This window comes from Sebastes umbrosus, chromosome 4, assembly GCF_015220745.1.
Source record: "Sebastes umbrosus isolate fSebUmb1 chromosome 4, fSebUmb1.pri, whole genome shotgun sequence".
Classification (NCBI taxonomy): domain Eukaryota; kingdom Metazoa; phylum Chordata; class Actinopteri; order Perciformes; family Sebastidae; genus Sebastes; species Sebastes umbrosus.
The window spans coordinates 34692372-34704601 of record NC_051272.1 but is presented as its reverse complement, the minus strand read 5'-3'; positions in this window follow the sequence as shown (position 1 = coordinate 34704601).

Below are 12230 nucleotides of genomic sequence, written 5' to 3'. Positions count from 1 at the left end.
TGCCAGAGTCCGCCATTCAGATCTGCGCAGTCTGTTATACATAGCAACGGTCCTGCTACTTAAGAAATATAACATCGTGACTGACCAATCACAATCGAGTGTTCTACAAAGCCGTGTAATAACATTATTTAGTATGTGCGTGCTCATACAAAGCAGTCGTAGTGCCCCTCAGACTGAATATTAACTACTGTGTCCATATGAAAATTAACCAGTATTGGAGTCCATGTCATTACCTCCCATCGTCTCTGCATCAGGCAGTTGTGGTAGCAAGGCTTCCTTTGTCTTCTTGTTTCTCTCTCTTTATCTGTGTGTGTGCGTGGGTGTGTGTGTGTGCGCGTGTGTTGGAGTGAGTGTGTGTGTGCGATCCACATGTTGGGCTTGTCTGTACACGCCGCCTGGCCACATTCCTTGTGGTCTGCTTGGAGTTACTGTAATTCTGTTCTGTCTTTTTGCTCTCTCCAGATAAAACTCGGCACTTCCACACAACAACATTCACACTAATTCTTTTTGGCATTTTCGCCTTTTAGACAGTCCGACTGTTTTTCATTTGGTTGAGGACATCAGATAACGAGTATCCAGAGTTCTTCACGGTACCATGGGTGTACATCTTTATCATGGGTGGCCACGCAGCGAGAGCTGAGCCCTTCGCCCTGCCGGTGTGTCCTGCCCTGCTTTGTTATGCAAGACGGAAGGTGGAGGTCACAGCAAGAGTAATCCACTGAGATATGTTAGAAAGTACTCTGGCATCCCTGACCTGCCTGCCAATGGGAAGTTATGCATAGTTGAATTAGAAATTGGCCCAGATGCTTTGAATTCACAATCAGGAGCAAGACGATGTCATGTCCTGTTTTCTCTTGGGCAAACACGAGCGCCTTCCCTGAATTTTAATGCACATTTCTCTCCCTTTGGTGGTCAAAAGTGTTTTTGTCTTCTGCGCTGTGCTTTCTCTCCTTCTTGGCATTTGAGAGAATCTTTGTCTGCATTGTACCTGAAGCTATAAAGTCTTTTGACATGACATTTGATTTAATCTCATCTGATGTAGAGAGGTACAAAATTAAAAAGGTGTCAGTTATTTCCCCTCTTTCCTGCAGTGCTATCAAACCACGCAGATTTTGTTTCTTATTCCATGAGTCTTTTGACATTTTCTGCCACCACTTCAGTACAATAAAAGGTGAATAGAAATTAAGTTGTGGTGCTCACAGCAATACAATTGACATTTAAAAACTCAACCGCAGAAGAAGCAGTTTCCTGGTTATTCACTGTCAGTCACAGACATCACTGTATGCAGCTATTTTTATAATCAATGACATTTTGATTTACAAACTCGAGTACAGAAATTCATGATTTGCTGCTTTTTGATGATAGTATACTGAATATATTTGGCGTTTTCGACTTGTTGGTTGACAAACAACAGCGTGGACTAACTAAATTTGGGCTCTAGGATATTGTGGTCTGCATTTCATACTACGTTCTGACATTTATAGGCAAATAAAAAACTTGATTAATCAAGAAAATATAAAAATTTGCGAACAGATTCGTTCAAAAGAACAACTCTTTTGGGTGAACAAACATTGACTGTATATAACAAGGGGACATAGTCGCAGTGGAATCACCATTAGTGTGGTGGACTGCTGTTTTGAAGCCTCAAGTTCAGCGTTTTGTCCATCACCATCTGTTTTTTTTGACATAAGACATTTTTTTGGCGACCAAAATGTTCACTAGATAGCGAGCTGCGCTGAAGGTTCGGCCGTTGTTTTAGTTCAGTGAGTGGGACCACCCAGTTGGAGCTCCGGTCATAGCACTGAGAGGGAACGGTGGGCTACTACACAGTGAACAAGAGCCCTGAGTGAGTCGCCCAAGTCCGCCCCTCTCATGTCTTGAAGTCTCGATAGTAGGAAGTAGTTACCAAATATTTTATTTAACAATTAGGTGTCGCAAAATATACGTGCTGTATATAATAGAGTAGGACTTCAGCTTTCATTTGCAAAACGGTATCCTTATCCAACTAAATTCTCTGTTCTCAGTTCACTAGTTTATCGAGCCAGGATAGTTTCTGGAAAGACTCCTCAACAGATGAGCAATTGGGAAATTTTTCAACCGCAATGTTGGGAAGGCAGCAGAAAGCTCAGACAAATATCTTAAAACCTGCGGATATAAAACAAAAACTAAGTGATAAAAGGTTCCTTGTAAATTGGGTGAACTGATCCTTTTAAAACTTTATTCCAGCTCGCCTCTGATGCTAAATTCAGAGGATTGGGGACATCTGTCTTGCACCCTGATGGAAGACCTTTTTTTCCCTTGTTTTTTGGCAGCAACGTGACAAGAAGAAGGATGCTTATTTTATCTCCCTCTTTGACATCACTCTGAGTCACTGTTTTCTGTCCGGATCATTCACCTCAGTGCCAAAATAATCTCCGCCATCGCTTGGCTCATTACATTAATTTAAAACAAAACGCCCTGGCACACACATTGACGCACAGCTTTCTCGCGTCTACTCCTATGGGGGGGACACAGTGAGTCAACGCGATTACTCAACCAATAGCATGTGGTTGTGTCTGAAGTCTGTACGACCCGGCCAACAACCCCCACGCGGCCACATCAGTGTCTAGATGATCCACATCATTAGTGGTTGCGCACACAACACAAACACACATTATGGTGTCACTCTCTGACCCCGGCAAAGCTTGTGAAGTGGGCTCCCCTTGACAAAGACTGCTCGGCCTATCTGTACCAGTAACAACCCCCCAACCACCATCTTCTCTCAACTCCGAACCCTTACACACACACACACACACCTGTGCAGGCCCCTGAGCCTACCCGTGTTCAAAGCCAAGATAAAAGCGAACGTTTACATCCAGCTACCTGCACGTAACCAGCAGCCGCTGCAGCACCCACAACCCCTCCTCCTACTGCCTGTCTCGCTGACACACACAGCAGTCATCCGTCTTGCTCGGCCTCCCGGGTCTCTAATTAGGCTCCGGGTGGGTGACACCCTCTGGAATGTTTATTGTAACATTGCTCAGCCTTTATCTCCTTCAAAAGAGAGACAAAAACAGAAGGAGAAATAATAGAAAACAGGCAGAGAAAGGATGGGACATGTTTGGGTACACACCAACATATTTATCAGGTTTATCAGATATACTGTTCATACAGTTTATTACAACTTGGGTCTCATTGTCATATTTTATGCGTTTTTTCTATCAGTTACTGAATACGGAATACGGTGCAAGCTACAACAAAATCCAAAGGGAAAGAAGCACCAGCAGTGCGACAATCAGACAGCTAGTAAACAGGCCAACAGTTTGTAATTGGTGGTAAAACTGAAAATCTGTCTATAATAATCCCACATTACACAGTGCGCACACCTATAGTACTCCGAAGTACTTTTATAGGTCAAAGTTGAACCAGGAGGTATGTCTGTAAACTGAGATGGATGTTTACAACGGTCAGTTTGAGTATTAAGTTTACGGTTTGCCCGTGTTTTCTCTTCCTGGCTACCTGGGGGCTTTTTCAAAACATGTCTGACCGGTGTTTCTGTGTCCTGTCAGATTTCTTTTAGAGCAATGTCACCGCCGTGCCGTGAGATCTTAGCAGTTAACTTTGTGCGTACAGATAGGAATGATGGCCAAACCTATGAAAAATAACACCCAAACTGTGATGATTAATTATATTAAAATAACTGTATTATCCCTTTATAGCAGCACAGATGAGTCCATAACATGAATAACAAAATATAGAAACAAGTAAACTAGAATTGATGATGTGATTACTTTGCATTGAGAGTTTTTGTTCGTCCAGTTTGAACAGAGGAGTAGAGGAGGAGTGAACTCTTGAGCACAAGATGAGAATGGCCGGCAAAACATCGACCCAGTAGTCATCAGTCAACCACAGTGGACGCTGCCATTCATGTTTCTTGCGCCTTGTCTTCCAGCCTCAAAAGGACAAAAATACCAACGGCCTCAAAGTTACAAAACCAAACCAAAAACCAAACCTGAAGCATCTCAGTCCTTGTAAACCAGAGCCTGGTCTCTGCATAAGTTATCATTCCATTTTTGGGAAATCCTATAAAAGTGACTGATTTATTGGGTGATGCAGTAAAATGCATTTGAAACAGGGTGGCAGCAGAAGCAGTAGTGCTGAAAAATTGCAGAAAACATAATGATAAAAATGACTAGAGACCATCTTGCGATGGGAATACACCAGCCGCGACTCCAAATCGGGCAGAGGCGTAAAGTGTGTGTTACGGCGCCCTTGCTCGCACCACACCCATCTCCGAACTTGAACCTTCATTTTGATCTTAACTACACATCTGTAAAGTGACGGTTGCGACACTATCGCGGTGACACGATCTGTCCACAGACAGATATAATTTTAAACACCTGGTAAAGTACTCCAAACCACATCTGTGGTAGTTCCAGTAGATGCCTCCAGGACCACATTTTGCCACGATGACACAGACTCACAAGGTGAAAACCATACCATATACGCTGTCGCAGCTGGTAATAATATATTTAAAGTCCCCATGTAAACAGAAAGTTAGAGCTTCTCTAACTGCTGTACTGTGACGTATATCTCACAGTGAAACAGAATATTTGAGCGGTGTACACTTAGAAAAGGGATTTAAATCAAATAATTTGCATTTGATTGGGCCGCTAAAAAGTAGACAGGCTTAAAGTTTAGCTAAATATGGAGCTACAGAGAAGAGGACTGTTGGCTCCACAAAGAGAAAACAGGGATTTTCTCAGATTTTGATACTGTTTTTGACATATATTCGGACATACAACAAGAGGTAAATGAACAATTAACACAGGGGCACAGGATTAAAACTTGGAAAATGTATTTTTCATTTCATTTAAGCCACAGTGGGATATTCCTCTAAGAAGCCATAAGTCTTTATCACATACAAAAACTACAAAGCACAAGTGTAACACGCTTCTGGAAAATGTAGTCTACAGTGTTCTTCTGAACGTCCATTCCTTACTGACTGGAAGACTGTACAAGTCAACTTTCCCATTCACCCTTTACTGCCAACAAAGATAAGGACATCATGGCTAACATGCATCACCGTCATCCTTCTTCCAAGTCAGAAATATCTTCACATTAACTCATCACAAGACCAGGAAAAGAGCCAGAAGCCGGGGAATTGCTGGCCAGCGTTGCCACACTTCCCGCCATAAAACAATGTCCCCACCCAGTGCGGCGGTTTGTGGGAATCATCCTGAGATGCATCTCTGTTGTGGGCCGACTATGACAACACATTTGACTCAAACTCAAAAAGAGCTGCTAATGGTAAAGGAGCATCACCGCTATTTTGTACGTACTCGGAGGTACGATACTGAGCACAGAGTTCAAATGAGGCCCTAAACAACAAGTTTCCTCTATTGGGCTGGAATGACAGATCTTAAATATCTACTTGGGAATGGTTGGCTCTGGAAAATTATGGGGAAACCTTGTTTTGCTCAAACAGAACAAATCAAATTATAACGTTTTCTTTACATTTGGAGGTGGTGCGTTTTTTTCTTTTGAAGAGATGTCTGAGACTGGTTTTCAAAGAGTTGTAGAAAGTTGGTCTCCACACTAAATCAACTTCAATCCAAATGCTCGTTTTTGTGCACAAACAACTCCAGGGGCTTTTAGCTTTGTGGGGCATATTGAAGCCAGACTTGTTTTTACACTGTACCTCTGTTTTCCCCCTCAAACTTGACAGCATTGCAAACATCCTCTGATGGCGTCTTTTTTCGTTTCATCCATTCCAGGGAATGCAATGTGAGAACCACAATCCACCATATGCAAAGTGTAAACTGCTGATGAGAAACACACTTTGAGGATGCCAACTTTGGTATGGCTACAGTGTTTACAAGAGCTGAACAAAAAGAAGATGAAAAGCGTCTTGACGTCATGTTTCATTTCAGCAGCTAAACATTTGTGGCCAAGTGAAAACATAAAAACAGTTCCGTAGTGTCACATATCGCCAGCGTCTGCAATCCATGAGGCCACAGAATCCAGGAACCCATGTATGTTTGGAGGTTTATGGTTTCAAGCTGTAAATAAGCTGATCCCCTGCGCAGTCGCTGCTAATACACCATGTTGGGCTGATGTCTGGCAGGTCTCCCACTACATCTCAGTCCCAATTATGAAATGAAACTAGTGAAGGGAAACTGTGTCCTCCAAGCAATCTTCTAACACTCAATTCAGAAAGCATGACAAATCCTTGCCTGCAAATCATACTGAAACTGAAGGAAAAGCAAGTTGGAAGATTTCAGTTCGCATCCAGAGGATTACACTGTGCTGCAACAGTCAGACCCTACACAGGAGTAGCGCGCATCAAGAGATTACTGCAGACTGTATTTGCATTGCATGAATTCGTTACATTCATAGTGTTTCAGTGAACTTCTGAAATGTATATCTCGTATGCTTACAAAAACAAACCCGTAAGGGTGAAATTTCAAACTCCTTTTTAAAGAACTCTCTTCAGATTCAGCTCACACACCGGCACACATGGGACTTGGCCAAAGAGATGAGCAGGGCTCAGTGCCACATGGCTTGTGGTGGACTAACATGATGAGTGTTGCACACTGTTGGCAGCAAAGGCAGTAGTACCTTTCAGTTTGCACTTAGGGAATAAATGCTTCAGAGATGTATTGTTGGGGGTTTAGTCTGAAATCTTTAAAAGGACCGACAAAGTAAAACGCAGTAGTGATCACTGAAAGTTCAGCTATTGCTTTAAAAATATGCCATTCAATTTACATGGGTGGAATAGGGTTAAAACGATTATTTTCATCTTTAATCAATTAATCGGTTTGTCTACATTACCACACTCGTGGTTGTATGCCTCCACCAACCAGTCAAGTTGCAATTTTACATCCATGTCTGTACAAAATGTCATTCACTTCATCATTTTATCCTATTAGACATTTGTGTGAAATTGCATAATAACCTCCACCAAGGTCGAAGGCCTAAGAAGGAGGTATATGTTTCACCGGTGTTGGTTTGTTGGCTTAAATTTGAAGGAATAGTCGCTAAATATATATAAATATTTCATTAGATTGTGGGTCGATCACCCTTTAATCCATCTTTTTCTGCTGTTGGTGCAGTTTATTGCTCAACAACTCCTTGACATGACCGTGCCTTCTGCCCCTAGCTGCATGCGCATCTCTCTGTGATGACGTTGCACAGAAACACATCTATGATTTAGTTTTAAATGATTTAACTCCTTCAAAGTCAAACCTATTTAGTGTGGGCAAAAAAAAAGCATTTTACATACCTGCATAGTGTACCTGAATAATTCATATGGACAGAGTACATGTGATGTATGTACAGCGTGTTGATGAGCAAGAGCACTGTCTAAACAAACAAACCAGTGACTGTCCAACTGTTGAGAAGCCAGAGTGAATGACAGCACTGGAACAAAGTGTAAGTCCTCGTCCTCTCCATATATATATGAATAACAAGAAATTAACCTGCTGATGCTGCGGCTGCTGTGTCTTCTCTATTAGCGCAGGGCTGAGCGGGGACGGGGGTATGAATACTTCAACCTTGTGGGTTCAGACGTGCTGAGGAAGAGACACAAATGATGAATCACAGCGTTGAGAATTCATTATAAGCCTTAGAGAGAAACATAAAGGGCCTTCAGTGCCCCCACGATAGGAATCGCACATTCACATATGCGCAGGCACACACTGAGAAAAACACACAGAGATACCACTATCAAGTGTGTCTAGACGGTAAACAATACCTGCCTCTAGGGCCTAAGAATGTGGGCTTAACTAGATACAAAACTGAGTGCAGAAGTCTTGAAAGTGAACAAATGTCTATATAAACAACATGAGTTTGTCATCTCATGCACTCGTATTAAAATCAATAGGTTACAAACAGAGCAGACTGACACTCTGCTTGCGCCAAATGATCGTGAAAAAGCAGAGCATGTTGCGATCAGGGAATATTAAGATGTTCTTAATTAAGGCACTGATGTCAGTAAATATAAAAGATGAGACGGAGGCAAGTCCTGGGCTAGTATCAACTGATGTGGCTTCATTTGAAAGGAGTCTGTGTACGACTACTACTACTGACAGGGCTTTCAGACTGTATGCACACCCACACACGAACAAATCCTTAGATGAAAACTCCACGTACACAAGAGCAGAGATTTAATTCCTTCGTTATCATATCTGTGCATCGGACAAGTTCCACAGTGCATGATAAGAAGAAAAGAGGGGGGAGGGAACCACAGGACCCAAGCGTGGAGGAATATGTGCCTTTTGAAGTTGCCTTTCTTCTGGAGCTAGCTTTGGCGTAACGGCGGCTTGTTAAGCAGATCATTAAGCGTAATGGTTGGGGAGGATTGCAGAGCTTTATCGCTGATGGCAAGAACAAAGTGCTTGATGATCTGGGGGGATTCTGAGCTGGATTTGATGGGAATTCCCATGCCTGCTGGGACAGTTTACTTGTGCTAACAGACAGGTGCTCATCATAAATCTAGAGTCAAGGAATTACTTCACCTCAGCTTTACATACTGAGACTTATATGGGGATAAAGTTATCCTTTGACAGATTATATCTAGTGATTGAAGGTTCTCCTTTATATAGACGCCATGTTAATGTCTGGCAGTGACATGTGATGATAAATTAATGACTTGAAGAAATACATTTCAAAAGATGGAAGAGAAAACTTAATGTGTTTTTGTAAAACCTGTTGCTGCATTTTGCCAAATCCTAAAAGTTAATGGAGAGGCAAGGTTTCAGAAAAAATAAGAACTGTAGGTCAACTGTGAGAGACAAATATTTTTTGATCCCGTTTGAATTGCGACATGAATCCCACATCTGATTGTTTGTTCAATTTAATATTAGTATTTAGTTTATTTAGTTTTGTGTGAAACCGCTCAGTGAACTACATCTCTTGTCAACAATAAGTCACAACAATATAAAGTCACCAACACTAACTAGTTAGCTAATTTAGCTATGTTCCACGCACAAATGTAACGTTAGGCCTTACCTGATGTGTTTTATCCAGCGACTCGTCTCAATCCGCACACTTCCATACTTACACTTGCCATTTGAGTGCATAAGTGCGTTCACACTAAGTACCTCTAGGTATCCAGATGTTGTACTCGAAACAGTCAAAATGTTGAGTCACTTCTCACCCTCAATGGTCACCATCTTTGCTACGCAGCGGAAGGGGAGGAGCCACCAACCTATTTAACCTGTGAAAACGTCAGGCGAGGAAGCTGCAGCGGTTGCGATTGAAACAGCGAACACCGAACTATACAAATGTAAGCTATACATGTGTTTTTTTCCATTAAGTACCACTATAGTGTGGTCGGATAGAAGTCATTATTGGGTTAATTTGTCAGTCTGATTTTAATTATTGCTGATATGGTGTGATGTCCGTGGCTGACTATCACCGGCTGATCTACTGAGCTTCCGGTAAGTGCATAACGGCCATGTGCGATTTGAGACAACGCTACCCTGTCGAAATTCACGCACTACGCAAGTAAGTACATGGCGTGCACAGTGTACTACATGGAAATGTACTAACGGATGTATCCGAATTGAGACACAGCACTGGTGGACAGCAAGACCAGTTGCTTGTGTGAGTACGAAACATACAGGCATTGTAGTTTCAGCGAGAGAGACTTCACTTACGCAACTTTTGGGTGTGAAGTATTTCTAATTACGTATTTTAGGTAACAGTTTTAGGACAAACTCCGACTTTCTTGACTTTTAAATTGCCAAACATCATATGTGTGATTCATGACGCAATTCAAACGACATGAATCTCGCCGTGCATATTTTTTCCCATGGTTGTCCAAAGGAAGGGGTGGGACTTGGCCTCTCTATTGCCTTTGCCAGCTCAGTATTGAGTAGATAAAAGACCACACAACAATAAAACATGTGGCTTTAAACGGGATCTGATTGAAGCAGATGAAACTAAATCACAAGAGCTGCAGGTTGCGGTCAACTTTGTTAAAAAAAGACATACGGAGAGCAGAGAAGCAGGGTAACAGGAATTTGTGTTTGTGAGGAATTTACTTCTTCAAAGGGAAACAAACAACCAGGACTGTGCACAAGTTCCTCTTTGCATGCTGTGAAGAAGTGCCACGATGCACATCTTTATTCATGAGAACACTTGAGCTGTGCATAAAAAATCTTTTGAAAATGGTTTGTATTCCTTTCAGTTGAGAAATCAGAGGGGAATGTTGTTTGAGGATTATCACCACTAAAATGATTTCTGAGGATGAGAATGAGCTTTGAAAATATTTCCCCTCTAGGCAAATAAAAGGCGAACGCTAACAATTCTTTATTTATTTCCTCCTCTCACTTCTCTTTTGTCCGTGCCCTCCACTGCTTTGCATTTGAATCACTCCGAATCGGGAAATCGCTTCCACCCAGTTCTCGTGTTTATGAAAACACAAGTTTCCAAGAGCCTGCAATGAATTTATATTTGGTACAAGCTACGTAGTGCATCTCACTCCCCTGGCAACGTGCCCCTCCACAAGCTTTCCATGGAGGTTTGTCCCCTCGGTTTCCACAGAGCCGACTGATTGATTTGCTCTTTAATGGCTTCCTGTGTTGGGCAATGGTCTAAGACGAACATCTGTAAGGGTGGATTGGGCATGCTGGGTCTGTTTTGCTCTGCTACGCTCATCTGTGGTGTAGTAAAGTGAGGTATCTGCCTTTTCTGTGGCCTGGGAGAATGACGTGCTCCATTATAAAAAGAAGTGACTCCAATGAAAAATGAGCCTCGGGTCCTGCTGGCCGCTGGTCGCTGAGTGGATTACATTGCCTCAGGGGATGAAGTTCAGCCTCTGATGTTGATGACTGAGGAGGGGGAACACTAGTAGCTGGCCTGTGAGTGATAAAGTTATACTGAGTGTTAATGTCAAGAAGCAGTTTGTGTTTGAAGGGCCACTTCTATGAGTCCTCGCACAAGCTGAGGTTCAGCTTTGGGTCGTACAGTGGACTTCAGTGTGGACTTGTGCATGCTTGGTGTTCCAATAGAGCTCAACAGCGACCGCCTACTTTTTGAACGGCTCCAGTTTCGGAAATTAAATTCCCAATCATTTACTCCATTGAGGTTTCAATGCCATCTTGGCTTTTGTTGTTTACAACCAGAAGTGACACAAGAGGGTGGAGCTAAGTACAACCAAACGCTGAACAAGACATTTTTTAGGCGACCAAAAGGGTTATAATTAACTTTCATGAACTGAAAACACACTGTGAAAGGATTAAAGTTGTAAGACGAAAACACGGACAACTCCCAGAACCGGACAACGTTGTGGTAGCGACCTGTCAATCACAAGGTAGCCACGCCCTAATGCATACCCTGCTTTATGGTCTATTTGACTCTAAATGGGACCATAATTTACTAAATGAACATCATGCTGTACTGAAGAAGACTTGAAACTAGTGATTGAGACCATAAACTCATGTTTACAATGTTTACTGGGGTAATAAATCAAGTGAGAAGTAGGGTCATTTTCTCTTTCTTTAGACTTCTATACAATCAGACTTCTTTTTTGCAACCAGAGGAGTCGCCCCCTGCTGGCTATTAGAAAGAATGCAAGTTTAAGGCACTTCAGCATTTGCTTCACTTTTCAGACCCCGGAGTTGTCCACTAACTACTCATCCTATAAACCATTACGAATTTTAAGGCCTTTACACACCTTATTCATAGGTTTAAATCTCTTTATAGATTATATTTATGAAACGACAACACGGGGGCGCCATAGTCTGAACCAAGATGGCCAACTATATTATTCCTTTCAACCTTGACAAAGGCAGCACAGACCAGATCCACTTCTTCCCTTCTTACACACAATACATCTTTCACAATAAAATCCCTAATAAGAACGAGTATTTTGCATTTTTGTCTCGTTTATTTGTTGATCTAAAATGAAGACAGATTCAGCAAAACTGCCTTATTTCTCACCTCAAATGTTCAGAAACACATTCAGTAACTATTTTCGTAATATAAGAGAAGCCCGGCACTGTTCCACGTAGCCTAACTATCGGCTCGTATAAGCTCCACCAATCAGAGACGTTGTTGTCACACTTTAGGAATGTGGGTAGTGCAGTATTACATGACATCGTGAATAAAACATCTTTCTTAAAACAAGGTTGGTATCATACGGACTTGTGGCTTCTACAGGAGCATATACCGTTGTTTCACACAATCTCATAGCTCGAGCTAAGTCTACCTTGGATGGTTACGACATTATGGCTAATAATCAA